At 37.5% G+C, this 27,988-nt stretch overlaps 1 protein-coding gene across 1 annotated transcript in view; it reads right to left on the reverse strand.

The window, feature by feature from the left end:
- Window positions 1-27,988, reverse strand: part of LOC306884602 (MAM domain-containing glycosylphosphatidylinositol anchor protein 1-like) — a gene marked incomplete at both ends in the record, with an annotated part of 214,579 nt that overhangs the window by 180,434 nt on the left and 6,157 nt on the right. The window lies entirely within an intron of this gene.

A 27,988-nucleotide genomic window follows, 5' to 3' on the forward strand; every position in this document is an offset into this window, starting at 1 on the left:
AAAACCAGTGAAATAACCTTAGTTTAAATACTAAAAAGAGCAGATTTGGCAGACATTTAGCTTTTTTTACAGTTACATACAGTTTTACAGTCGTGGCCTAATGGTTAGAGAGTCGGACTTGTAACCCGAAGGTTGCGGGTTAGCGTCTCAGGTCCGGCAGGGATTGTCGGTGGGGGGAGTGGATGTCCAGCACTCTCTCCACCCTCAATACGACGACTGAGGTGCCCTTGAGCAAGGCACCGAACCCCCAACTGCTCCCCGGGCTGCCCACTGCTCCGGGTGTGTATTCACGGTGTGTGTGTTTGTTCACTTCTCACTGCTGTGTATGTGCACTTGGATGGGTTAAATGCAGAGCACAAATTCCAAGTATGGGACACCATACTTGGCCACACGTCACGTCATTTCCTTCCTTTCCTATATCACATATTGTATAAGACATAAGATTTTTTTAATACCTTGACTCAGGAAATGAAAATACCCTATTCAAAAAATGCTGATCTACTCGTCGAAAAATCATGAATGTTTCTTGAGCAACAAATCACCATATTGGAATGATTTCTGAAGTATCTTGTGACATTGAAATTGTAATAATATTTCACAATATTACTGTTTTTCTGTATTTTTGATCAAATAAATGCAGCCTTATTGAGCAGAAGAGACTTCTTTTATTATATAATTATAATTAAAATAAATGAGTTAAATTATATTTATATAATTTTTTAAAGATGTATTAATTATGATTATTATGATTTATTATGATTTTGACAGTATGTAGACAGGATACAAAGTGGGAGAGAAAGGGAGGATGGCATGGGGAAGAGTCAACGAACCAGGACTCGAACACGGGACGCCCAAAGCACAACTGTGCTAAATGTCAGTGCGCTGCAAGGCTATTGGCACTGACCTAATTTATATAATAAATTAAAATGGATTAACCTATTAACCTATGAATATACATGCATTAATTTATATTATTTATACATATGATAAAAAAAATAAATCTAAACTTAATGGATGCAAACCAAAAACACTGAAACTAATCTAAAACAGATTTCTATAGCACATACTTTTACATTACAAAGTTTCATATACAGTTATGGCCTTTCTGTGACTTCATAATTACATATTGCAGAATCCTGTCCATACCTCTTCTGCACACACACACACACACACACACAGACACACACCTGCATTACAATAGAGTTGAGGAGGTGAGCAGCTGGTGCACGTTAAAATTAGTGCCATTCTGTCTACAGGTGTTTGTGTGTGTACTGTATGTAAGTGTGTGTGTCTATGTGTGAGAGCAGCATATGCTCAGGCCAATTTCTCTCTCCACTGGAGTCTAATGGGCACAAAGAGGTGAAGAAACAAGGGATGGAGGAATAGATGAGAAGAAAAGCTGCGGGGTCATCAGCCAATCTGTCAGACAGACAGATCACAGCACTGAGAGAATGAGCAGGGATGAGGTGAGGTAAAGCATCAAGGCACAAGGTTAAAGTGGAATTGAGCGAGGTCAAAGCTCACAGAAAAACAGCAAATATGCCTTGCTAGTAACCAGTTTGGCTATTTCAGCTGCAATCGTTGTTCACACAGTCAGTGTGGATTGACTTGTATTTACTAACAGGCGAGTACTGAATCGTTTTGTTCATACAACAGCAGACAGGTAGGTTTCTTTTAGTAAAACAATTTAATTAAAAACTGCAGAAAAAGTAATGGTCCTCATGATGAATGACAATTAATGAAACTACACAGTTACAAATGTAAAACTCATAAAAAATAAAATACCATTATGCCTGTTCAAATAAGCATATTCATGTTCAAACAAACAACTTTATCAATACATAATTATTTTTAAGAAAAACACATAAATCCACTTTTTAAAAAAACTCTATTATATGTGATTGCCACAATTTTATCAATCCAAGCAATATGGCTTTTCTATTTTTAGTTTTAGTTTTCAAGCTCCATCAAACACAGTTTGTTCAAATTATACTTTGAATAATTACTGAGTATATGGTTTGCCTCAAACTAAACTGTTTGTTTGAAAAAATACTAACCCTAAATCCACACATGGACTGTGATGTCTGTGTGTGTGTGTGTGTGTGTGTGTGTGTGTGTGTGTGTGTGTGTGTGTGTCATTACAAAGTAGCATACAGTCTTCATTTATTAAAAGAGTGAAGAATCAATGCTGATGACTCTATTACAATTAATATGCATTACAGCAATATTTACGAGAGCTTTCTGCTGTTTTTACTGCCAGCCGTCTGTGTTCATGACTCAGAGACCAATAGCACGCTGCTTCCTCTAGTACAGACGACAGAGACAGTCACAGGTTAGACCAGAAACATACTCTAACACAAGCGTGCAAACACAGACGCCAGAGCTTGGACAGCGCATTACAAGTATGTTGTCCTGTTGTACATGCAGTGGGTCCAAAAGTTTATAGTAAAAATACTTTTCTAATTTAATATATTTTTGAAGGACAAATGATATTCAGCATAGCAATTTGAATAAAACATTCATCTGAACTAAGAGAATAAATCTGATTAAGTCAAGTCACATCACATTAATATAGACCTTTATAAAATACAGATACAGGAAAATAACAATGTTAATGCTGTAAAATTAATCAATTATGAAAGAAATTAAAATTTAACTGTGAAGCAGCTCTACAGAAGATAATGGTGTCATTATTAAGCTGTTGTTTCAATTCACTTCAATAACTGTCTGTGCAAAGTAGTTCTCATGACCAATGTGACAATATGACACATATATTTCTGTGATGGTAACAAACCTCATTACTCAAGGGGGCGATAGAGCGTCTTTCAAATCTCTGCGGCATTAAATCGTAGTTAACTACAAATATGTCAAGAGTTTACCAAACTTTTAACTTGCTCAGCAAGTTTCTAATTAAACCTTTGCTTTGTCATGACTATGATTTACCTGAAAATGACCACAGAAGACAACAAAACTGTCAGCTATACCCTTGTGGCAATGCTGAGAATGCAATGAATTTCTGACATTTTGGAAGAACACATAAAATTGTGTTTACAAGATTACAAGTTTAAAAAGTGCAATGAGAAAGTGCAATGCAACCTTAAATCGCATCTCTCTTTTCACAACTATGACATGACTTAAATCCCTGTTTGCCACTAAACCATTTTTTAGAATGATTATCTTCCAAAAAGTGAAGGAACTATTTTTCATTTCTAAAAGTGTAGATAAAATAGTCGATACACCCAATTGGTTTAATTACCTGCATAGAGTATGCTGCGGACACGAGTCCTGAATAACTCAACATTATGAGCCGAGCAAGACTGCCTCCTTATAAAGCCGTGTGCTTTTAAGAGACAGCTGGGTAAAGCGAGTAAATGTTGTACAATGACCCACTCTCTCTCTCTCTCTCATCTTCCACTCCCACACACACCACTCAGTTTTCACTCACCCACACAAAGACACACACACACACTCAGTAGCGTTTGGTGATGACTGTTAATGTAAAATGTGTGACCTTCACTTCAGCTCAGAGTCCTAATGCCACCATCCCACAATGCAACTGGAGCTGATCGCACACTCGCAGACACACATGCAGACAGGCACACACGCATCTATATAGTCATTTCACAGTTTCTCACAGATTCAAACTCCAAAAAGTGAGTCATGAAGTCTAAAAACCTCATGATACAAGTCATTCTTATCTTTCAGAAACAATTTCCATTTTCCCTCTTTCTCTTGCTTTCTTTTGGAAGCATTTTATGCTCATAGAAAAGAAATGTTACAAATGAGATTTTTTTAATGCTTAGTTGATCTTCAGAGACAGCAATTAAGTATTACATTATTACATTAAGTAAGCTATTTGTAGGTTGGTTTTCCCCAGAAGTTGCTCTGTTTGATCTGTTCAAAACATTACTCTGCTTGTATGAATATCCCTACCAGTCAATGTAGGGATATTAATGACAGAATTTTCATTTTTGGGTAAACTACCCCTTAAAGGCTTAAAAATTCATAAAAGTTGTGTTCATTTTTGAAAATTATCATGATAAACAAAACCTTTACAAATCAAACTTTTGTTGGTCACAGAGCTGATTTGGAAAAACTGAGAAATTATAATGGAAAAATCCTATTGTCTTTTTGTCAAGGGAACCAGGGTAGAGGGCCTACAAAATGCCATCATCCCTGCAGCACTCTATATTTTAGCAGTTCTGTTTGGTGATGCAAATGGAAATAAGTGGAAAAATGATGGAAAAGAGAAAACTCTTATGGTGTTGCAGTGTATTTACATAAACAAAGACATTTTAATGTATATTAATATCAATCCACAAGATTTTAAATTGCAAAGTGGAAAAAATTCAGTGAATAAGGGCGTATTTTTGTTCACAAAACTATTGCATGACTTCATAAGATTTAAACTTAGCAAATTAGTCAAATCAACTTGCTTTTTGAGTTTTAAAAAGGTAACGTGATAAAAAAACATTTGAGAACCATTGTTTTATTGTAGTACAATACAAAATGACTGTATTTCAGTCATTAGAATCTCATTAAAACACCATTTGAGAATAACTGAAACTACACACTCAAATGTTTGTATTCATTATGCTAATGAGAATTTGTAGGTGAAAACCACCATGGTTTTGTGAGATTTATCCTTTAGCCTCATTTGAATGTTTAATATCATGGACAGAGAGAATAGGAATGTCTTGAGCTGAACATATTCACCCTCTTTTCTTCAACACCATCAATCTCAGTCACAGTCCATCACTCTCCTAAAGTCTCATAGACTCTCAAACATGCTCATTTGAATGTTTAATATCATGGACAGAGAGAATAGAACCAGCTGATTAAAGAGCGCTGAATGAACCGCATGTTTCCTCACGCGTCCGGGTGCAAGCAGGGTGCATCGAGCCGGCGTGGCCTGCAGCAACGGCCTCCTGACCCCAGCTTTCACCGCCTAACACAGCGTGAACGCTCACAGTAATTAGATGCGGTGTGACAGCGGCTCATTATTCCTGGAATGCCTACAACTGAAGGTGAGCGTGTGTGTGCGAAGATTGTCATACAGCCGGTGGAAAGCGTCTGCTGTGAGAACGGAGTCTACGCTTGAAAGATCCAGTAAGATCAGCTTTGATAAATGACGGCTCTATCATGCCCTAGATCGATCTAGTAGAGAAAAAAAAAATACCTGGATGAAGAAGAGAGAAGATTTTCTGGCCATCGCAATGCTAAAAAGAGGACAAGGGAAAAAAAAGGTGCACTATTTTTTTCTCGCTGACCGTGTCTCAGAAGCTTCCAGTCCTTTTCAGTGCACAGACACACACACGGACACACGGACAACATTTACGTCATCGATGCCACAGAGAGAGAGTTTGTGACAGCATATCACACATACTCATACTCACTCAATATTTGTATGAGACATCAAAATTAAACTGCCCTCTACTTATGAAGTTCAAACTCTAAGCTGTGTTGAGTTTCCCAGAAGGCATTTCTGCTGAAGAACGTAATGAGATTACATCCAACATATAGCGAGATTTTACCTCAATAATACATACAGTATCTTCAAGATAAAAACACTCGCATAGCTAATTTAACCATATTCTGCAGTACTACAGGAACAAATGTTTGTTTTCATTCAAATCTAATAACTTTATTTGCCTTTTCTCCTCTGCTGATGTAATCAGGGCAGTGTGGGTGGGGCAAATAATATTAACCAATAAAATTGTCATCTAACATCCAATAGACCAATTTCATGTATACGTCACAGTTACGTCACTCGCAGCTGCGGGCGCATTGTGGTGGCAGAAACTTCCTCAATTCCTCTGAGGAAGGATCTGCTTTCTCAGAGACGGGGCACCCTCTGGCACTCCGGACCTGTGGAAACTCCACGTATGGTCCCAGGATGGGACACGGAGGTTCTAGGTGACCTACCCCAGGAGGTAGCACTCACAAGACTCCACAAGACGGGCCTATGCTCTGAAGTGGAACCTGTTTGTCGATTGGTGTTCCTCTCACCATGAGGACACCCGGAGATGTTCGATCAGAGCCGTGCTTTCCTTTTTGCAACAAGGGTAGGAGCGTAGGCCGTCCCCCTCCACCCTTAAGGTTTATGTTGCTGCCATTTCCGCTCACCCCGACCCCATAGAGGGGAAGTCGGTGGGGAAGCACGATCTGGTTGTCAGGTTTCTTAGGGGAGCCTGGAGGTTAAATCCTCCTAGGCCTCCCTCCCTAGCCTCTTGGGATTTGGCATTGGTGCTAAGAGCCCTACAAACTGCCCCCTCTGAGCCTTTGCAGTCAGTCGAGTTGAAGTTTCTCTCTATGAAAACCCTACTCCTGACTGCGTTGGCCTCGATCAAGAGGGTGGGGGACCTGCAGGCATTTTCGGTCGACGAATCATGCCTTGCTATGTGCCCAAGATTCCTACCACTCCCTTCAGGGACCAGGTAGTGAACTTGCAAGTGCTGCCCCTGGAGGAGGCAGACCCAGCCCTAGCTTTGCTCTGTCCTGTACGCGCACTGCGACAGTACGTGGATAGAACTCAGAGCTTCAGGACCTCAGAACAGCTCTTTGTCTGTTACGGAGGACAGCAGAAGGGGAAGGCTGTCTCCAAGCAGAGGATGGCCCACTGGATAGTGGATGCCATCACCTTGGCCTATGAAGCACAAGGTGTGCCCTGCCCGCTCAGATTGCGTGCTCACTCCACTAGGGGTGTCGCATCGCTTTGGTAGGGATCCCAATTTCGTCGGCCATCAGACGTGACTCGGAGTGACCGACTGAATGTGAACGTCTCGGTTACGTATGTAACCCTCATTCCCTGATGGAGGGAACGGAGACGTCACATCCCGTCGCCACAGTCGCTGTACCATCGCTGAGCTGCCGGGTCACCGGCTCGGCTCCTCAGCGAAAGCATGAATTAATGTGGTGCACCTGCTGCCTCTTATGCTCACGCTGTGATCAGCGGCAGCTGGATGCAGTGATCGCATGCCAATGTACATTGGCTCGTTTAGTTACACTCGAAGTGGATTGGTCTCTCTGGCGAGATCCCAATTTCGTCGGTCATCCGACGTGACGTCTCCGTTCCCTCCTTCAGGGAACGAGGGTTACATACGTAACCGAGACGACTCACTTTCAAGACATTTTTCCAGTACATTCAGAACATTTTTTGGTTGTCAAAACATTAATAAACAGAACATTATTGTACGTTGTTGTGGCCGCTAATTAAGTTTTCATTATTGTTATCTTTATAGATATTTTTTATTTGAACAGGCCTTTAAAAAATCGTTTTGCTTGTGTTTCAAGAAAACAAATAACATACTGCTTACTGCACAGTAGACAGTGTATACGGTTACTTTTTCAAATAGTACATAAAACTATACAATATGAAACACTACACATTTCAAACAGTATTATGCCACATTGTTGTCTCACGCATTTCAATACAGCATGTGTATTATGCATCATCTCCAAACTGAATTTAGGTTTTTGTCTAAACTTTTAACATTGGGCGGTCCAATCAAATTAAAATTCTAGAAAGAAAAAAATAATGGCTTATATTACTTTCAGTTCATTTCTTACACTGAAACTGGAATGTCAAATTGAGCACACTATTATAAGACATTAAATACTGCACATATGCAGTAGATCATTCATGTACATGGAAAATTTGTGTAGTCTCTACAGTATGCATACTCCCGTAGGCCCAAAAGCACAATTTTGGTATGATAGCCTTGATACCTTTTAGGAGCCATTTTTTTATTCTGTGTGGGCAGTGGAATGTGTCTCAAAACTTTTATTTTAACCTGAGTGCCATGTTTTTAGAATACAATGTCATGTACGGGATGCTGCAAAAGATGCGAGTAGGCAGCACAGTGGAGTGGAAAAACGTGTTCTGTGAGAATGGCCTATTATTCATTCTAAATCGATAACCTGCAATAAAAATACCTCAAAACCCTAATACATAGCCTACAGAAACATTAAGAGTACATTTACATTCAAGCATTTGTAGATGGTTTCATCCAAAGCAACTTACAAAGGATTCAAGGTATAGATTTCATCATTTCAAGTATTCTCTGGGAATTGAACCCATGAGCTTGGTGTTTCTAGCATTATTAAGCTACAATAATGCTTTAGCATGAGAGTATGCTGCCCTGAACATTGCCACTGTCTTCCCACCAGACCAGACACATTGTTGAAACATCAAGGATGTCTATACGCTCCATCTGTACATACTCGGCTCTCTGTGTCATCTTCTGTCTTATCTAGTAACACTCTGAGAAGAACAACTGGTCCTGTGTTTGAAGTGTTCTGATATTTTTCAAGGCTTGTTTTTTCTCTCTTTTTTCATTTCTTTTTGATGTGAAGCCCTCGACTCGTTTAGAGAGGCTTGGTAATTGAATCTTGAACACTTCATGAAAAGAGACTTGACTTCTCACCAAGTTCTGAAACAGTGGACAAAGGTGCCAGTCTCCTTAACGCGTCACCTCTTGCTAAAAAACAGTCAGAAAAGTCAGAGTAAAAACCACAGATATATGCATAAATGCCTCATTAGCAGCTGTTTCTATAGGCCGCTATACCAGGGTCCATGAACACTGACTGTTATATTACATTATAAATGTATTTACTGGCACATTTAATCAACTTGGTACTTTCTGTATAAAAGTATTATATTATATTGTATTATATTATATTATATATACATTTTCCACAAGACCACCAAAGATCCAAAATACATCAATGTCATCAATGTCAGAGTACACAACACTTTATACAACCTGCAGGTGAAGAAAAAGAAAGAAAGAAAGAAAGAAAGAAAGAAAGAAAGAAAGAAAGAAAGAAAGAAAGAAAGAAAGAAAGAAAGAAAGAAAGAAAAATACTTGGTCTGTCACACAACTCTACAATATTAATTGCATCAGAGCAGCTTGTGAATAATTAAGAATGCCTATTAGCTCTGAATAATTTAGCTCCAGTCAGGGCATGTGTGTATAATGTGATCGATAAGCACAGAGTTTAACCAATGCATCAGCAAAGGTCTCTATAAGAACTCTGTGTGCTTGGAGATCTATCCACTGCTGAGGCAGTCAATCATAAAGCGTCAAAGCCATGATTAAACGAAGGTACATTCCTACAATGCAGTACATTTTCATTCTCTCATCAGATATTGTAAAATAAAACAAATATATTTATAAACATGCAAATCATAATCATATCATGCAAGTCAATTTAATAAAATATCACAAAAAAGTTAAATATAATCCTACAATTATATTATTAAAAATTATATTATTTTTTATGTGAAGCATAATCCAATAGTCTTTATTTGCATTTTTTCTAACTGTCAATCCCTCACTAACTTTAGCTCTCTATTTCCTCTGACTGCATTCTCCCTATTGTGTGCAGTACACGTAAATAATCAATACATAATTAATAAAGTACCTGAATAACTGCATATTTCAGTCTTTCACAGAAATGCTTCCTCTTAAAGTACAACATAAGCACTTACAGAAAGACATACAGAAACGTCAGACAGAAGTCGTCTTGTAAAAGCCTGTGAATCATACAGCAATTTCCGAAGTGGACACAAAAACGATATTAGTATTCTATGGAAGATGTTCTCCCTCACTGAAACATGTTATTGAAGCTATAGCAAAACCCCGCGGCACTTTGTGCTAATGTGCGCTCATACTTGGTTTGCGTGTCCTCTGCAGAAGCGTCGTGCTAAAGCGTGCGACCACTGACAGCTTCCTAAATGGTTTGTGGCTGTGGAATGAGGAGAAAGCCAGCTTTTCATGATATCTATTACAGTTTATTTAGGAAAGTGTCAGGAGGGATATTGCTGTGTCAAAACCGAACACACACACGCAGGAGGAATGCTATAGACAGGCTACAAACCAGATTTACTGGAAAAGTATCAGAAATGCAACTGCCTCGCTTTCAGACGTCCCTCACAGGAGAGGCTGCCTGCAGAACAGATGTGTTCAGAGAAATCACGAGGAATATCAGCGGCATGTTACATTGCATTTGCAAATGAGCCATGCTGATAAAATATTAAGGTATGGTGCGTTAATTTATGTCCAACAGTAAGAGGAATGTGTCCTGAAACATTCTTAACAGGTGGTACTGAAAATTCATCTGATGTAGCAGTCTGTCTCTAAAGAAATTGAGGTTAAGCTCTATGAACAGCACCTGTTGCATTTTGTTGAAAACCCACAGACAGTCTGTGTATTGAAAGTGAAGTGCAGAAATCTACTGTAATCTTTTGAAATCTTTACTTTCACTTTCAATCAATATAGTGCATGCTTGCTGAATAAAAGTAATAATTTCCTTCAAAATAATATTTTGACCCCCAACAATAATACTTTTAATTAGCAAGTATGCATAGAATTGATAAAAGGGATGGTTTTCTAATATCTAATATTTTGTTCTTTTATGTATCAAGGAATCCTGAAATCATGTTTTGCATCACAGGAATAAATTACATTTTAAAATGTATTGCTTTAGAAGACAATTATTTTAAACTGTAATAATATTTCACATTATTACTATTTTTACAGTATTTTTGTTTAAATACCGTAAATGCAGCCTTGGTGAGCATAAGAGACTTCTTTCAACAATCATCTTATTGATCCCAAACTATATTTATATCCATTAAAAATAAATATAAAATACATATAAAAGCTAAACAAATATATAGAACTATGTATATATATAAAGAAAATACAACTACGGTTGGTTGCTTTACATGCGTCTTCCTGTTGGAAATACAGTCAAAAGGTTTTATGGCATAAATCTGAATGTGGAAGACTACAAAAATATGCAAATATATATATATATTATATTCCAAAAAATATTTTAAGTCATAAATTGCTGATTTCTGTTTTTTCTTCTTGACAAAACTATTACTTATATTGTCATATTATTTTCAAACAAAACATTTTGTAATTTTTGTCAAATCAAGCATATGTGAGTCTAAAGGGCAGTCGTGGCCTAATGGATAGAGAGTTGGACTTAGAACCCGAGGGTTGTGGGTTCGAGTCTCGGGTCTGGCAGGGATTGTAGGTGGGGGAGTGAATAACCAGCACTCTCTCCACCCTCAATACCATGACTGAGGTGAGACCCTTGAGCAAGGCACCACCGAACCCCCAACTGCTCCCCGGGCACCGCAGCATTGGCTGCCCACTGCTCCGGGTGTATGTTCACTACTGTGTGTACACTTGGATGGGTTAAATTCAGAGCACAAATTCTGAGTATGGGTCACCATACTTGGCCACACACCACTTCCCTTTCCCTAAATCAGTGCAGCTCTCAGTCACACTGAGTAGGTTCATTAATACATGAGAAAACATTGACATCCTGAGAATAACTTGCAAATTAACACGTGTGTACGTGTGTTAGCAGGAAAAGGACAATTTGTGTGTGTGTACATCTGTGTATGTGTGTTAGCAGGAAAAGGACAATACAATTAATCAGTACGGAGTGTGGCTCGAGTCCCAGAGAAACTGATGTATGCACAAGGTAAAGGACTTAATTCACAAATAAACAGGGTTATAATTCAGAGAGAGCGGAGAGTGAAAGCAGGCCATAAATATGTATTACATTAGGAGCAATATCATACATGCCAGGGAGAGAAGTAGGGGGAGGACGCTTCAGAGGAACAGACACTGCATATATCATCATAAAATGATCAATCATAAAATGTGCCCTTTCAAACACACACAGAGTGATATTCCACGTCCTGTCCTCAAGCTACAACAGATAGTAGTCACATGCTCACGGGAAAGAAGAATCACAAATGAGGTCATCGGAAATCTTGTTTGTTTCTCTTAGATAAAAATGAGATGTTTGCACACTTATTTTTCTCCTGAGACAAAGCATCAACTATCTCGTACAGTATCTATCACTATTAGAGTTTCAGAAGATGTCTGTGCTCAGATTTGCACAGATACTGAAGTCTGTGATCAAAAGTCAGAGACTCAAACATTTCTCATCAAATTCTTCCAAGGCCAAACGATCTGAGCTGCTGTTCATTTAAATAAAGCATAACTGTCAACTCCAAAGTTCAATGGAGCTGTAAAAAAGCAACATCTGAGCAATAACACTGTCATCGTTGTATACTTATTGCGACTGGTATTCCAGTGGGTTTTCTTTTGGTTATGTGAAGGTCACATGACAACTGCTTAGGATTTAATTGTTTTACACGTATTCCAGACCCAGTCTTTTAATGTTAAAATACGAAAATCCATCACAAAAATATGAATTATATATTGTTTGGAAGCCTGTTAACACCACAGAATAAAACATTTAAAACTGCAACTTTTTCAAGTTTTTTCCCTCACAATTACTGAGATAAAAAGTTAAAACTGTGAGATTGCAATTGGAAGAAAAAAGTTGCAGAAAAGTCACAATTATGATTTCTATTTTTATTTTAAAAACTCATAATTCAGAGTAAGGAAGTTAGAATTGTACAATTTTAATTTGAAATACTGAGAAAAAAGTCAGATTTTTGAGTTCATATCTCACAATTCTGAACAATTCTGAGATACATCCGAATTGTGACATGAAAAAGTTGCAGTTCCCTTTTTTATTTATTTATTTTTATTATTATTCCATGGTGGAAATGCCTTACATAAAAATCTGAAGTAACCATAAATCTCAATATGTATTGTGTGAAAATTATATTTTAACCAAAATCAAAAATCTGAACCTAATAAACAATTTTTTTTACAAGTTTATAATTTAATTGTGTGTATTTAGGAAACATAAAAAGCAGCAATTTTATTATTTTTTTTATTTCCACCAGAGAAAGGTTATACATTTTAAATGTGATGGAAATGACTTTCAGAAAAATTATAGAAATAAAATAATTCATGCATTTACAACACCAAACCTGTGTTCCTAAAGGACAAATAAAAAATCTACTAATTAATGCTAATGTTAAAGTCAGAGGGTTTTATTGTAAATAATTCATTGGTGAACATTTGTCTTTGTAATCCTTCCAACTACCACCATTTACCACCATCGATTCCCAATCAAATGAAATCTTGTCCTACGTTTTTTCTCACTGAATGTCTGGCTATTACAAGAATTATCTATCAAATAAAATCCATCAAATTAGAGAAGTAAAATGGGTTATGAATGCCATTGCCTGTTCACTGCTAGCAGCTGGAAGTGGAAGAAGACTGTGTACGTTAGGTTTGTTATAGCACCCCTCGTGGCAACACTGAGAATACAATGCACATTTTGAATTGCATTCTGATACATACTTATAGTTCGCTTCAGGCCTTACACTCCAGCACTCTCACGCACACACACACACACATACGTACAATAAAGTGAGATGTGGTAATACAGAAGACTATCAGCTTTTCATAAGTAAATTCAATAACCTCCTCTCTCATTTTACAGCTACAGAGAGTCTGATGAAAGCAATAACAGCTTTTAGCGGTTCATGAGACTTTAATGCACAGAGAGATCATCTGGCTATTCATTAGAGAGAGTTTCATTCTGGATTCTGTGTGTGTGTGTGTGTGTGTGAGTTGCAATCTCATTTCACACATCTAATCTAACTATTACATTCAGCTTCCTACTCTGAGAGCTTTTAAATGACATTACACTCACGTACACACAGAGACGAACACATGTAAATGCATGTAACACAGACATGTAGCTGGGCGGCTCTGAATGCACTGTTGAGATCTGCTCTCTTTCTCATACCTGCTGTTTATTCGTTTCCACACAATTTTTTTTACTACAACGAGCAGATTTCAGCTGTTTTCATTTCATTATATGAAGGTCACATAAATCATTTTCATTTTAATTGTATGAAAAGGATTTGTATAAATTTTACTCCAATTAAAAGGGTCATTTCCACCAAAACCAATAATTTTGCACATATTAAAGTCAAATTTAATTTTTAAATGTCATTTTCATGACACAATAATGATATTAAACTGGATGTGCTGGATATGGCACTGTGATGGAAATGACTTAAAATAACAGTGTTTACACTACATTTCAGAAGATTAGGGTAAAACTGTTTTTAAGGTTTCTGAAATAACTCTTACTCTCACCAAGGCTGCATTTATTTGATCAAATATACAGTAAAACAGAAATACTGTCAAATATTACTTAGTTATTACAGTTAGTTCAAATTACTGGCTTCCATTTGAATATATTTTAAAAAGTCATTTATTCCTGTGATGGCAACGCTGAATTTTCAGCAGTCAATATTCCAGTCTTCAGTCCTTCAGAAATCAACATAATATGCTAAATTGGTCCAAAAGAAACATTTATTATTATCAGTGTAGTTTCATGCAATTTAATGCATGCTCGCTGAATAAAAGTATTAAATTATTTCTAGTGCTGTCAAAAGATTAATCGTGATTAATCGCATCCAAAATAAAAGTTTTTGTTTACATAATATGAGTGTGTACTGTGTATATTTATTATGTATAAATACAAACACATGCTTATATATATATATTTAAGAAAAATATGTTATGTTTATATATTAAATATATTTATATAAAATATAAATATGTAAATGCATAGGCATGTATTTATTTTTTTCAAAATATTTACTTTATGTGTGTTTTTATATATACACACAATAAATAAACACAGTACACATACATATTATGTAAACAAAAACGTTTATTTTGAAAGCAATTCATCGCGATTAATCATTTGACAGCACTAATTATTTCAAAACCAAAAATTGTATTGATCCCAAAAACATTTGATCGGTATAATGTATATAATGTATGTTCACTGTTGGACATTTTTTTATTAAAATACAGAATTGAAAGTGCAAAAAGTCTAAAAAAGCCAAACATGCACAGAGTTCACCACTGAACTGAGATCAGTCTATAACCGCCCATCCATAAACTACTGACCCAGCCCAGTAGAAATCTGTAAACGTTTTCAACATTTGCTGTGTTTTGACTGAAGAAAATATTCTGACATCTTCCAAATGTATTTAAACATTATAAAATGTGCAAAGCAAAGAGTACCGTATTGCACTTACTAAATAAAAGCATAATCAAATCAGCATCAGAAACGATGAGTACGTGTAGATCTTTGTGAATGACTACGATCTCAAATCCACAAGCTTCCTGTGGACTTCTGCAGGCACAGTTTCCGTGTGGGCCAGTAATGAGACACACTCCTGCTCATCTCACACACACACACTCGTTCATATAGAGAAAAGACAGACTCTCTACCATTCAATTCCTCTGTCACTAAAGAACAAGGCATTCAACCCCTTCACTGATTGAATCCATCTCTCTCAGCTACTCTGCTTCTCATTTTTGGGATGTAACTGCTGAGAAACAATGAAACTCTTTTCCATCATCCCTCTTTTTTTTTTTGTATTGTCCCATTATACTGTCCTTCATTTTTCTCCCTTTCTTTGCACGTCCATCTTTCCCCATTTCTCCGTGCACTCAAGTTTTACGGTCCTGTACCTCAAATCATCATGCAGTGAAAATGATCCACATTTTAGTTTCAATAAATGGTCATTTTGGACTATTTGGCAGAAAGTTTTGAGTTCAGAAAGTTTCAGTACAGTACTTATTCATAGAACAATGAACTCTCATCTCTAGTGATGCACCGAAAGGAATTTTGTACCGAAACTGAAATTTAAGCTTTAATTTAGCCAAAAGAGCAACATTTATGATTATTGGATAACAGGTGCTATACAAATAGTGTTTCATAAATTAAAGTTTTTTTTTTTTCTTTTCATGTAATCAACTGAAAACAGACTAAAATATAAATTTTAGAATTAAAGAACTGATATAGATTTAACAAAATGAATAAGAAAAATTCTTAAATTGATGTCAAATTCTGAATCAACATGATTTTGGCTGGTTTTATTTATGTTTTTTTTTTTTTTTGCTGTTTCAGACAAATATTTTGCATGTGTGCATCACTGCTTATCTCAAAACTTCAAGGAAAGTGTAATGTGGGGTTTAGGTTTGCATGTCTTTTCTTTTGATATTTTGCCTTGTTTCATGTTCCTGTCATGGTTCCTGTCTAGTCATGTGATACCCTTGCTCTCTTGTATTCCTTCCATTGGTTCTTTGGTTCATGTGTCATGTTCTCATTGGTTGTCTTAGTCATGTGTCTTCTTTCCCATTGGTTAGTTTGTGCCATGCGACCTTCATTGTTTGATATAAATAGCCCTTATGTAGCCTTTGTCTCTGGTTGAGTATTGTCCCTGTAACCTCTGTTGGTGAGTTCTTGTTTTCGTTTACGGCAAGTCTGTTCATGCCATGCCAAGTCATGTCTTGTGCCAAGCCAAGCCAAGTCAAGTCTTCGTTTGTATTTTGGATATAACTTATGTTCAATAAACTGCACTTGGTGTCTTAGCAACTTGCCTCAAGTGGACTGTTCATAACAGAAAGTATGACCCACGGCCCATTTAAAGAATTGGTTAAAGAGATCTTTTTTTAAAAGACTGCTCTAAATATTCAATGCCTTTTAAAGAACACGAAAAACATGCACACATCCGTAAATGATATGAAAAACAGCGTTTGCTCATTTTGCTGTTAACACAGGATACATTAGAGCTGTTACTCTGATCATACACATACATAACAGAAAGATGACCAAGGTTTATTTTGTGCTCTAACTGCTAATCCGTCAAAGTCTTCCCTATCTGTACAAGAAAGAAAATGCGTTGAGCAGAAAATCCAGCGTATGTCTTACAAATTTGCAGGAGTTTTCAGCTAATTCTCACTAAAGAGGGGATTTGAGCATTGCTCTCGCGTGCAAACCTACGTGCCGATGCCCTGCAGTCAGAATGCAGTTTAAAGCCTTTTTAGCACAGCCTCACTTAAACTAAAGATTAGGCTTAAATGCAATTGGGTGTCTCATAAGGGTTTAGAGGCAGTGTTATGAGAAGTGATGCTGAGAACACTCGCTGTGTGCGTGCGGATGGGATGGTATCTTCTGGAGGAAATAAGAGAGATAGATGAGAAGCATATTGTCTCGTTCAGGCAGCAGTTAGTGAGAATTTATTGTTGGCAGAATGTGTGCGTGTGGATATGAATGTAGTGTCGATGTTTGTGTTCACACATACAGAGAGGTTGTCGTGTGCGTGTGCAATAGCGGCCCACTAATCTGGCCATTTTAAGATTATCAGACAGTAACTGCGCCCGACTGACCAATTACCAGAAGCGGTCATTTGTTTCCAAAAACTTCTGACAGCCATTTCTGATCATATTAGTCCTAAATGATTGTGAATGCATCATAAATATTCTATATTTCTCTCAGCCCTACTGCATACTAAGAAGGCTTTGGCTGCTCTCAGTGCTTCTGTACTTTTGTTTGACGACTTTGACCTGAAAGGCCTCCTTTGTTGGTCCAGAAATCTAACTGACCTGATAAAAATCAAACAACTCCAAATATACCTCCATTCTCCTTCCTCACTTCCAAAAAAATAGGTAGTACAAGACAGAAGACTAATTATGGAGTCAAGTGGAAAGAAAAGGAGAGTGAGTGTGTCATTCTTTAGAAAGACATGCTATGTTCAGAGTGTTAAAATAGTAAACTACTTTGGCTGTTTATGCAGATTACAGTATGTATGCAATGCAGTGCGCTTAACTTTACCTTCAACAAGCAACAGCAGTTCATTTTTAACATCTCTAAGTTCTCAGAGAATGTATGTTCAGAATGGCATGTCACCATAACGTTCATACTGTATTGTGTGCATTGTGCCAATTTTTTGAATGCATTGTAAAAGATGACTGATGACATTTGCTAAATGTGCAGCAGACAGTGCACACTGCATTTCATACTGTATCCCACAATGCAATGCACTCTGAATTGATCTCCCTCATCTAGTGTGATGAAATAACCTACCTGGTCTCATGGGATAAACGTAGCTGGGGTCACTTTTTAGCGAGACGTGAAATACGTATCAAAAAGTACATATCAATTTTACAACTTTGCTGCCATGACAAAGGAATGCCATAAACAATGTCAAAATGATGATTTAAACAGATACACAGTTCACAAAATACAGTTTTAGCCTATCCAATGAATTAATGCAATTGCTATTATAAACTGAAAAGCTTCAAATTTCTGCTTTAAAATTCTCCTAAGCTTAAGTACCTCCTTGTTACTTTAACTGTCGCTTGCTCGCTTATTTATTTATTTACTTATTGAAAATTACACCACAAATGATATTGACCGAGGTTAACTTTTATTGGACCTGGAATATTTCCTTTAACTGTCATTTAAATAATATTGAAATGCCAAAAATATGCTTCATTTTCTTATAATATAATTTTTGTCCAGTCAAACACTCTTAAATGAGAATGACCCTCCTAATATAAGTGACTAGCACGTGGGAAGTAATGTTTCATGGCCTGCAGGCTAAAAAGCAGCCAAAACAAAATCTTTCAACAGGACATACATAAAGTCAGGACAGGAAACTGCACTCCATTTCATGCAGACCATTTCATGACACAAATATTTTTTCTCTTATACATGCATTACCTTTGAAAGTTTTTTGAACGGTGGTGTACACAGCTGTCACTGGGATGGCATCTTTTCAAAAGGCACTAAAATTGACCATTTAGGTACTAATATGCACCTTTAAGGCAAATAGTAAATTGTGTCCATTAGGGGTAAACATGGTGCACCTTTGCTTTAGTGATTCAGATTTTGTACCTTTTTCCAGAGAGTTTACTGTATATGTAAATGTCAACCCTCATGGAAATCTAGTTTACTTGCTACTACGTGCCTCAAACAAAACTTAAAGATCTGATGCCACTAACCTGAAAAAACATGACAAATCTTCCTCAAAAACACTCACTGCATCAAACCTTGTATACACGACTTTGCTCCTAGAAGTCAGTCAGATGAAAGCGCAGTTTAAGTGCATAAAACGGTCAGCGAAGGGACTGTGAGGCTGAGACGTGTGTTAACTAGTGGAAACATATGATGAACAGAGCATGTGGAAAGTGGCAGAACATTATTCCAAGCCCAAAAGGATTAGTGCAGGCCAGACATGTGTGTGCATTTCCTCTTGTTTAAAGGCATGAGGTTTTCATCTCGTGCAGATCTCTCGATCTCAAAACAGAGTTAATGATCAGAGACATTCCCAGGATCTACACTGCTGAGCTGCTGCTTCATCATGGAGAGTTTCTCGGAAGAGAATGTGTGTGTCGTGTTGCATCTCTTGAGCCCAAAGCAGGTGCAGGAGTGTGTCTCTCTCTCTCTCACACACACACACACACACACACACACTCACGGCCACAAGCTTGGCACGCAGGCAGGCATTAATTTTCTCTCGTTCATCAAGCACAAATCACAGCAAACAATGCCTAATCAATGAGCAGGCCTTATTGACAAACGTCTGCAGTGAGACACGAGTGAACAAAGAGCTCAAACAGAACAAATAGGAGGAGAAAAGTGAAATCAGGCACACCTGCACTCTCCTCTGAGGACAAACACACACGTGTTCACATTTACAAGGCCATCGCTAATGGGGTGAGCGGTGGGATAGATTCAAGGGGTCCATAGGGGACCTCACAAATTTTCCAGTAGGATTCAGTGTAGTAATTCAATGTACTTTTTACGTCACAACAAAAGTAACTAATTCATATTCCATCCTCTATGTGATGCAAGTACTTAAAGGAACAGTGCACCCAAAAATTTAACTTCCTGTTATTATTATTTATTCACCCTCTTGAATATATATGACTTTTTTTTTTAAAGAAATTAGTACTTTTATTCAGCAATGCATTATTTTGATCAAAAGTGACAGTAAAGACATTTAAAATACTTATACATTTATAATGATAATAATAATTTATTTTGAACTCTATTCTTTACAGAATCCTGAAAAAACATTAAGCACAACTGTTTTCAACATTGATAATAAAAATAAATGTACATTTAGTCATTTGACAGACGCTTTTATCCAAAGCGACTTACAATTGGGGAATACAAAAAGCGATTCATCTTGAAGAGGCAATCAGACAGAGGAAGTGCTCGTAACACCAAGTCTCAGTCATTGTTCAAATAAGTACAAGCTAGTAAGCGGAGAGAAAGATAGAGGGAAAGATTAAGTTTTTTTCTTGAGCAGCAAATCAGCATATTAGAATGATTTCTGAAGGATCATGTGACACTGAAGACTCGAGCAATGATGCTGAAAATTCATCTTTGCCATCAGAGGAAAAAATCATAGAAATCTATTAATATATACTGCAACCAAAGATCCAAAGTTTTTGATGAAAGATTAAATAATGTGTCAAATGTGTCAAACAGGGTCAATATCGGGTCAATTTTAATTTTAAACTTTGCACTATGACTCAACACGTTCACAAACATGCATGATAAATGCTGTCCTTTTCTATCAAGACTCAGCAGACCTGACCGTCATACTGGTGCCCTGAAACCCACAACCATTGTGACTACGTATCTCAGATATCTTCACAAAAATAGACATATGCTGGTTTAATTTTTCATTTTTGGTCCTGAGGATATGTGCGAGTCACACCATGGAGAGCATCTAATCATACTTTCCTGACAGCGCCGTGTGTGTGCGTACTCAAACGCTGAGCGACGGTGACATGTCCTGCGTTTGGCTTCACTGCTCATGAAGCACTTGTTGAGGGCTGATCAGATGTGTACTCTTCAGTGTGTAAGAGGGAATGAGAGTCAGACTGAGTAAGAGATGAGTAAGGAAACACACGCTACTGAAGTGGAGGGGTCACTCACAGAATAAATGGCACAATCCATAAATACAGTATGCGTTGGTGGGCTTTTAATACAGGACTACAGACACAAATCTCATAACCCAACCAATTTTATTTAATTATTTTCTTATTTTTTTGCCCATGTCCCATCTCAGAGGTCTTGACCTTTTTGATGGTATTGTTCAAAATTAAACATACAAAAGAATCATAAATTTGACATTATCTATTGAAAACTTCTAATTAATTCACTGGAGCAGAATCAGTGCATTAATTATTACTTTTAAAAAAAATGTACAAATTATTTCATATTTATTAATTATTATTTGCTCATTTTAATGACCGAACATGTCCCATATTTTGTGCATGGCTTAAGTAAATAAACTAAATATAAAATTTATTTTTAAATTGCAACAATATTTGAAAATACTACTGTTTTTACTCTATTTTTGATTAAATAAGCACAGCCTTGGTGAACATAAAGGACATCTGTTATAAAAATAAATTTTTATTTATTTTTATTTTTTTTCACTTTTGACCAGTAGTGTATATAACTTTGTTAATTTAATGTGTATTGCTAGAAAATAAATCACTTAAAAAAAAAATGTAAAACACACACATACATATATACATATACATATATATATATATATATATATGCAATTAAAATAATTTTACATAAAAAGTTTATGTAAAATAAATAAGTAATAAATGAAATAGTATTTACTTTGACCTCCTGAGGCTGACAATCCATATTCTCCAAAGGTTTACCACCTCCTATCACTGAACATTTGTTGAAAGAAAGAAAACAGAGTGTATAAGGTTGTGCAGCTGTAAAAAATAACTGGTTATGGAATATAATGAGAAATCTTTGCGTTCATACTAAAATCTCTTGCTCTGGATTTGGTCCAACCACAATTTTAGGTATCAAAGAAGAAATAGTCACAAATTAAACAATAATCTTAATATTCTTTATGCAAGATATAATATTATATAATGTTTGGTCTAAAAAAGCTATGTTTCATGAGTCACCTACATAATAAACATAACACAAACAAAAAACATGCCTTTGAGTGATCTCACACCCCTACAGCCCCTAATCACACACACACACGCCCCAGTTCTGCTGTGTAGTGATGCTAAAGCATTAATAATGCAGAGCTGTTTGGAGGAGGTGCTGTTTATTCTGTATGAAGAACGAGAGGGAATGAGAAAGAGAAGCGCGAGCTGTAAAGAGAAGTTTAGCTAAAGAATCACTGATCGAGGTGAGGAACGCGTGAGCTGAAGCAAAGAAACGTCTGAGGAAGAAGCACTGACAGACAACAGCAAGAACAAACAGATTATAGATGAATGATGCTGCTCTGAAAGACTGAGGGACACACAGACAGGAAAAAAGAGAAAAGCAGAATCTGTGGGCTGACAACTCTTTCTTCCTGCAACCAGGCAACACGCTCTGTTCCAAAAGTTACTCTGCCTCCGTCAGGCAAAGCAAGCTGCTCGTGTGAAGCGTTCCCTGTACATATGTCAGTCCTGTGGGTTGTCATTACCTCACCATGATCTCATCGTAGCCTCCTTTGGCCGCATACGGGCCATCAGGTGCTTGGAGTGACTTAAAGCATGTGACCGCATTGTAAACACATGCAAGGGGGTCCCGCTTTGGCTGCTTAGCTTTGGGAATAGGCCCCTGCTGGTAGATGCCACAACTACATGATTATGTGAGCAAAAAAAAAAACATATTTTTCTACTGATGACCATTCAAAATTTGTCATGAGTTTAGACTAAATAAAATTAAATAAAAGCAACAAATAAATTCCAAAACAGGAACAAAGCAAGCAAAGATGAGAGCAACAGGTCACATACTTCTGGAAGAGCTGAGCTTGGAGAAGAACAGCAATGCTAACCAGATTTGATATAAACAACTAAGACGGAAACTGTGGCAAACATGAAGAGGGGAAATTAAAATGATCAAGTAAATAATAATTTTAAAAAATTAAGTTAAGTGAATTGTCATGTTCACTTAACTTATTTTTTTTTATTATTATTTACTTGATCATTTTAAGGCAAGGGGTTTCCTCAATTTTTTTAAGTTAAGTCAACTTATCACTTTTTACAGTGTATGTTATGCTAATGGGGCCGTACAGGTCAAGTTAATCACGTCTGTAAAAATCATGTGAAAGTAGTTTAGACAAAACAGATCAGACAGTCAGATGTGCTGCTTCTACTTTGTTTGCTGAAAAATAAATATAATCACACAGGATTTGATCTCCAGTCCTAATGATATTATTGCAAGGATCTTACCTTTTGACCACATAAACATTTAACCTTATAATACAGTTTTTTTTCTATTTTTATATTTAATCTGCCTATCTTGGCAAATGTGAGCATAAACTACTTGAAAATTTAATTAAGACACTGACATTCAGCTGGTTAGCTTTTTTCACGAGTTCATCAAACAACAGTGGTAAGTGGTAAGTTTAAGTTGCTATCATTCATCAGTCACGGTGAGTAACGGCTTCTTCTCCTGCTATTGTTGTTTGCACTTCATGTCACATGTATAGTTTATCTCTCTCTGTCGGCGACGTGTGATTCACATGTGAAAAATAAAGGGAAATAGTTAGGCTGACAGAGAAGGTTTCAGAATTAGAGACACGCACCCAAACTTTAGTTGAGGATAGTAAGAATGTGAGGGCTGTAGATACTGCTTTGGATGTGACTAGCTCAGGGAGTCCTGTATATTGTTCGGTTCCTGTAGAGCCTGTGCAGCAGGGCAGCTGGGTGACTGTAAGGCGGCCTAGTCGCGGGTCAAAACACCGCTCTTCCGTTCCGATCAGAACATCAAACAGGTTCTCCCCACTCAGTGAGGCACCCACTGAGAAACCTGATGAAAGTGCTCTGGTTATTGGCGATTCTAAGGTACGGAACGTGAAAATAGAGACACCAGCCACCATAGTCCATTGTTTACCGGGAGCCAGAGCGCCTGACATCTTGGCAAATTTAAAAGTGCTGGCTAATGCTAAACGTAAATTCAGTAAGATTGTTATCCACGTCGGCGCTAATGATGTTCGACTTCGCCAGTCGGAGATCACTAAAAATAATGTTAAAGAGGTGTGTGAACTTGCAAGTACGATGTCAGACACTATAATATGCTCTGGTCCGCTCCCTGCTTGCCGTGGCGATGAGATTCATAGCAGACTGTCGTCACTCAATGGCTGGATGTCTAAGTGGTGCCCGCAGAATAACATAGACTTTATAGACAATTGGACGAGTTTTTGGGGCAGACCTGACCTGTTGAAAAGAGATGGTGTTCATCTCTCCTGGGGTGGTGCCGCTCTTCTCTCTAGAAATATGGCACATAGTCTTAGAGTTCGTACTTGACTAACTGGGGCCCAGGTCAGGAAGCAGACAGGCTGGCTAAACCGACCATCTGCTAGCTGCCTTACGTCACAGAAGTCAGTTAATTCTCAGCACATAGAGACTCCTTCACCCAGATATCACACTATAGAGTCTTTGTCTGTTCCCTGAACTAGAAAATACAGAAAACGTCCAAACCAAATTAAGAATGACAATTTAATTGATGTTCAACAAATAAAAAATGTTTACAATACAGAGAAATAATTGATAAAGCTTGGCTTACAGAATATCAGGTCCCTTTCTACAAAAGCACTTATTATAAATTATTTGATCAATGATAATAATCTAGATTTGCTCTGTTTGACAGAAACATGTCTAAAACCAGATGAATACATTACTTTAAATGAGTCCACCCCCCAAGATTACTGCTATAAAAATGAGCCACGTCCGAAAGGTAAAGGGGGAGGTGTTGCTACAATTTATAGCAATATTCTCAGTATTTCTCGGAGGGCAGGCTTTAAGTATAACTCGTTTGAAGTTATGGTGCTGCGTATAACATTATCTAGAGAAACACGTGTTAGTGATAAATCCCCTGTGGTGTTTGTACTGGCTACTGTATACAGGCCACCAGAGAACCGTACAGACTTTATAAAAGAATTTGCTGATTTTCTGAGTTAGTACTGGCTGCAGATAAAGTCTTAATTGTTGGCAATTTTAATACCCATGTCGATAATGAAAAAGATGCATAGATTCACAGCATTCCGGACCTACTCATTGTCGAAATCATACTCTAGATTTAATACGGTCACATGGAATTGATGTTAGTGGTGTTGAAATTCTGCAGCAAACCGATGATATCTCAGATCATTATCTAGTCTTGTGTAAACTCCACATAGCTAAAACTGTAAATTCTACACCTTGTTACAAGTATGGTAGAACCATCACCTCTACCACAAAAGACTGCTTTGTAAGTAATCTTCCTGATTTCTCTCAATTCCTCAGCATATCCAACAGCGCAGAAAAACTTGATGATGTAACAGAAACTATGGACTCTCTCTTTTCTAGCACTTTAGATACAGTTGCTCCTTTACGCTTAAGGAAGATCAAAGAAAACAGTCAAACTCCATGGAATAATGAGCACACTCGCACCTTAAAGAGAGCAGCCCGGAAAATGGAGCGTAGATGGAGGAAAACAAAACTAGAGGTATTTTGTATAGCCTGGCGGGAAAATACCCTATCCTACAGAAAAGCATTAAAAACTGCTAGATCTGATTACTTTTCATCTCTTCTAGAAGAAAACAAACATAACCCCCGGTATTTATTCAATACAGTCACTAAATTAACGAACAATAAAGCATCAACAGGTGTTGGCATTTCCCAAAAGCACAGCAGTAATGATTTTATGAACTACTTTACTTCCAAGATCGATTCTATCAGAGATAAAATTGTAACCATGTAGCCGTCAGCTACAATATCGCATCAGATAGTGCACTATAGATCCCCTGAGGAACAATTTTACTCATTCTCTACTATAGGAGAGGAAGAATTGAAAAAATTTGTTAAATCATCTAAACCAACAACATGTATGTTAGACCCTATTCCATCTAAACTACTAAAAGAGCTGCTTCCAGAAGTCATAGATCCTCTTTTGGCTATTATTAATTCATCACTGTCATTAAGATATGTCCCCAAAACCTTCAAATTGGCTGTTATTAAGCCTCTCATTAAAAAAAAAAACACAACTTGGCCCCAAAGATTTAGTTAATTACAGACCGATCTCAAATCTCCCTTTTATGTCATAGATACTAGAAAAGGTAGTATCCTCGCAATTATATTCCTTCTTAGAGAAAAATAGTATTTGTGAGGAATTCCAGTCAGGATTTAGACCGTATCATAGTACTGAGACGGCTCTCATTAGAGTTGCAAATGACCTGCTTCTATCATCTGATCGTGGTTGTCTCTCTTTATTAGTTCTACTGGATCTTAGCACTGCGTTCGACACTATCGACCACAACATTCTTTTAAATAGACTAGAACACTTTGTTGGCATTAGTGGAAATGCATTAGCATGGTTCAAATCGTACTTATCTGAACGCCATCAGTTCGTAGCAGTGAATGAAGAGGTATCATATCGATCACAAGTGCAGTACGGAGTACCTCAAGGCTCAGTACTAGGGCCGTTACTTTTCACGCTTTACATGTTACCCTTGGGAGATATTATCAGGAGACATGGTGTTAGTTTTCACTGTTATGCTGATGATACTCAGCTCTATATTTCTTCGCGGCCCAGTGAAACACACCAAATTGAGAAACTAACGGAATGCATAGTCGATATAAAAAAATTGGATGACGAGTAACTTCTTACTGATAAATTCTGAAAAAACAGAGGTGTTAATTATCAGACCTAAAGCCCCACATGTAATAAACTAGAACACTATCTAACACTTGACGGCTGCTCTGTCAATTCTTCTTCATCAGTTAGGTACCTAGGTGTGCTGTTTGATAGCAATCTTTCATTTGAAAGCCATGTTTCTAGCATCTGTAAAACTGCTTTTTCCATCTCAAAAACATATCTAAATTGCAACTTATGCTCTCAACGTCAAATGCAGAAATACTAATTCATGCGTTTATGACCTCAAGGTTAGACTATTGTAATGCTTTATTGGGTGGTTGTTCTGCACGCTTGATCAACAAATTACAGTTGGTCCAAAATGCAGCAGCTAGAGTCCTTACTAGAACCAGGAAGTACGACCATATTAGCCCGGTTCTGTCAACACTGCATTGGCTCCCCATCAAACATTGTATAGATTTTAAAATCTTGTTAATTACTTATAAAGCCCTGAATGGCTTAGCTCCTCAGTACTTGAGCGAGCTCTTGTCACATTATAGTCCTCCACGTCTGCTGCGTTCTCAAAACTCTGGCCATTTGATAATACCTAGAATATCAAAACCGACTGCGGGCGGCAGATCCTTTTCCTATTTAGCACCCAAACTCTGGAACAATCTACCTAATACTGTTCGGGAGGCAGACACACTCTGTCAGTTTAATTCTAGATTAAAGACACATTCCTTTAAGCTGGTTTACACATAACACACTAATACACTTCTATTATTCAAATCCGTTAAAGGATTGTTAGGCTGCATTAATTAGATCAACCGGAACCAGGAACACTCCCCATAACACATGATGTACACGTTTCTATTCTGTTTCTCAGTCCGTGTCCGGATCAGATGGTGGATCGGCTCCGGGAGATGATGTATGTGGCCCTGATCGTCGGCGGAGGCCGGACACCTGGATGAGCCCCGGGGACATATCCCAGTCACCGTAGCCACCCGATACGGTCCGTATCCAGCCCAGATGGTCACTGCAGTCATCAGATCCAGTCCGTATCCAGATCAGATAGTGGATCAGCACCCAGAGACGACCTCTACAGCCCTGAATGTCAGCGGAGACCAGTACACCGAGATGAGTGCCAGAGACAGATCCCCAGTTAGGGCCCCACCACTTAGATGAGAACCAGATGAGCCCTTACAATCTGACTTTGCTGCAGTTGGAATTGAACTGTTGGTTCGTTTGGCCAGAAGAGAACTGGCCCCCCGACTGAGCCTGGTTTCTCCAAAGGTTTTTTTCTCCATTCTGTCACCGATGGAGTTTTGGTTCCTTGCCGCTGTCGCCTCTGGCTTGCTTAGTTGGGGACACTTCATTTCCAGCGATATCGTCGACTTGATTGCAAAGACACTATTTAAACTGAACTGAGCTGGATGATGACATCACTGAATTCAATAATGAAATGCCTTTAACTGAAAATCTTTTTTTTAATCTTTTCATTTTACATTGACACAGTATTTTCCTTTTTTGATATTGTGCAGTTGCTTTGACACAATTTACATTTTTAAAAGCGCTATATAAATAAAGGTGACTTGACATTCAAAACTTGGGG

This window comes from Barbus barbus, assembly GCF_936440315.1.
Source record: "Barbus barbus genome assembly, chromosome: 18".
NCBI classification, from domain to species: Eukaryota; Metazoa; Chordata; class Actinopteri; order Cypriniformes; family Cyprinidae; genus Barbus; species Barbus barbus.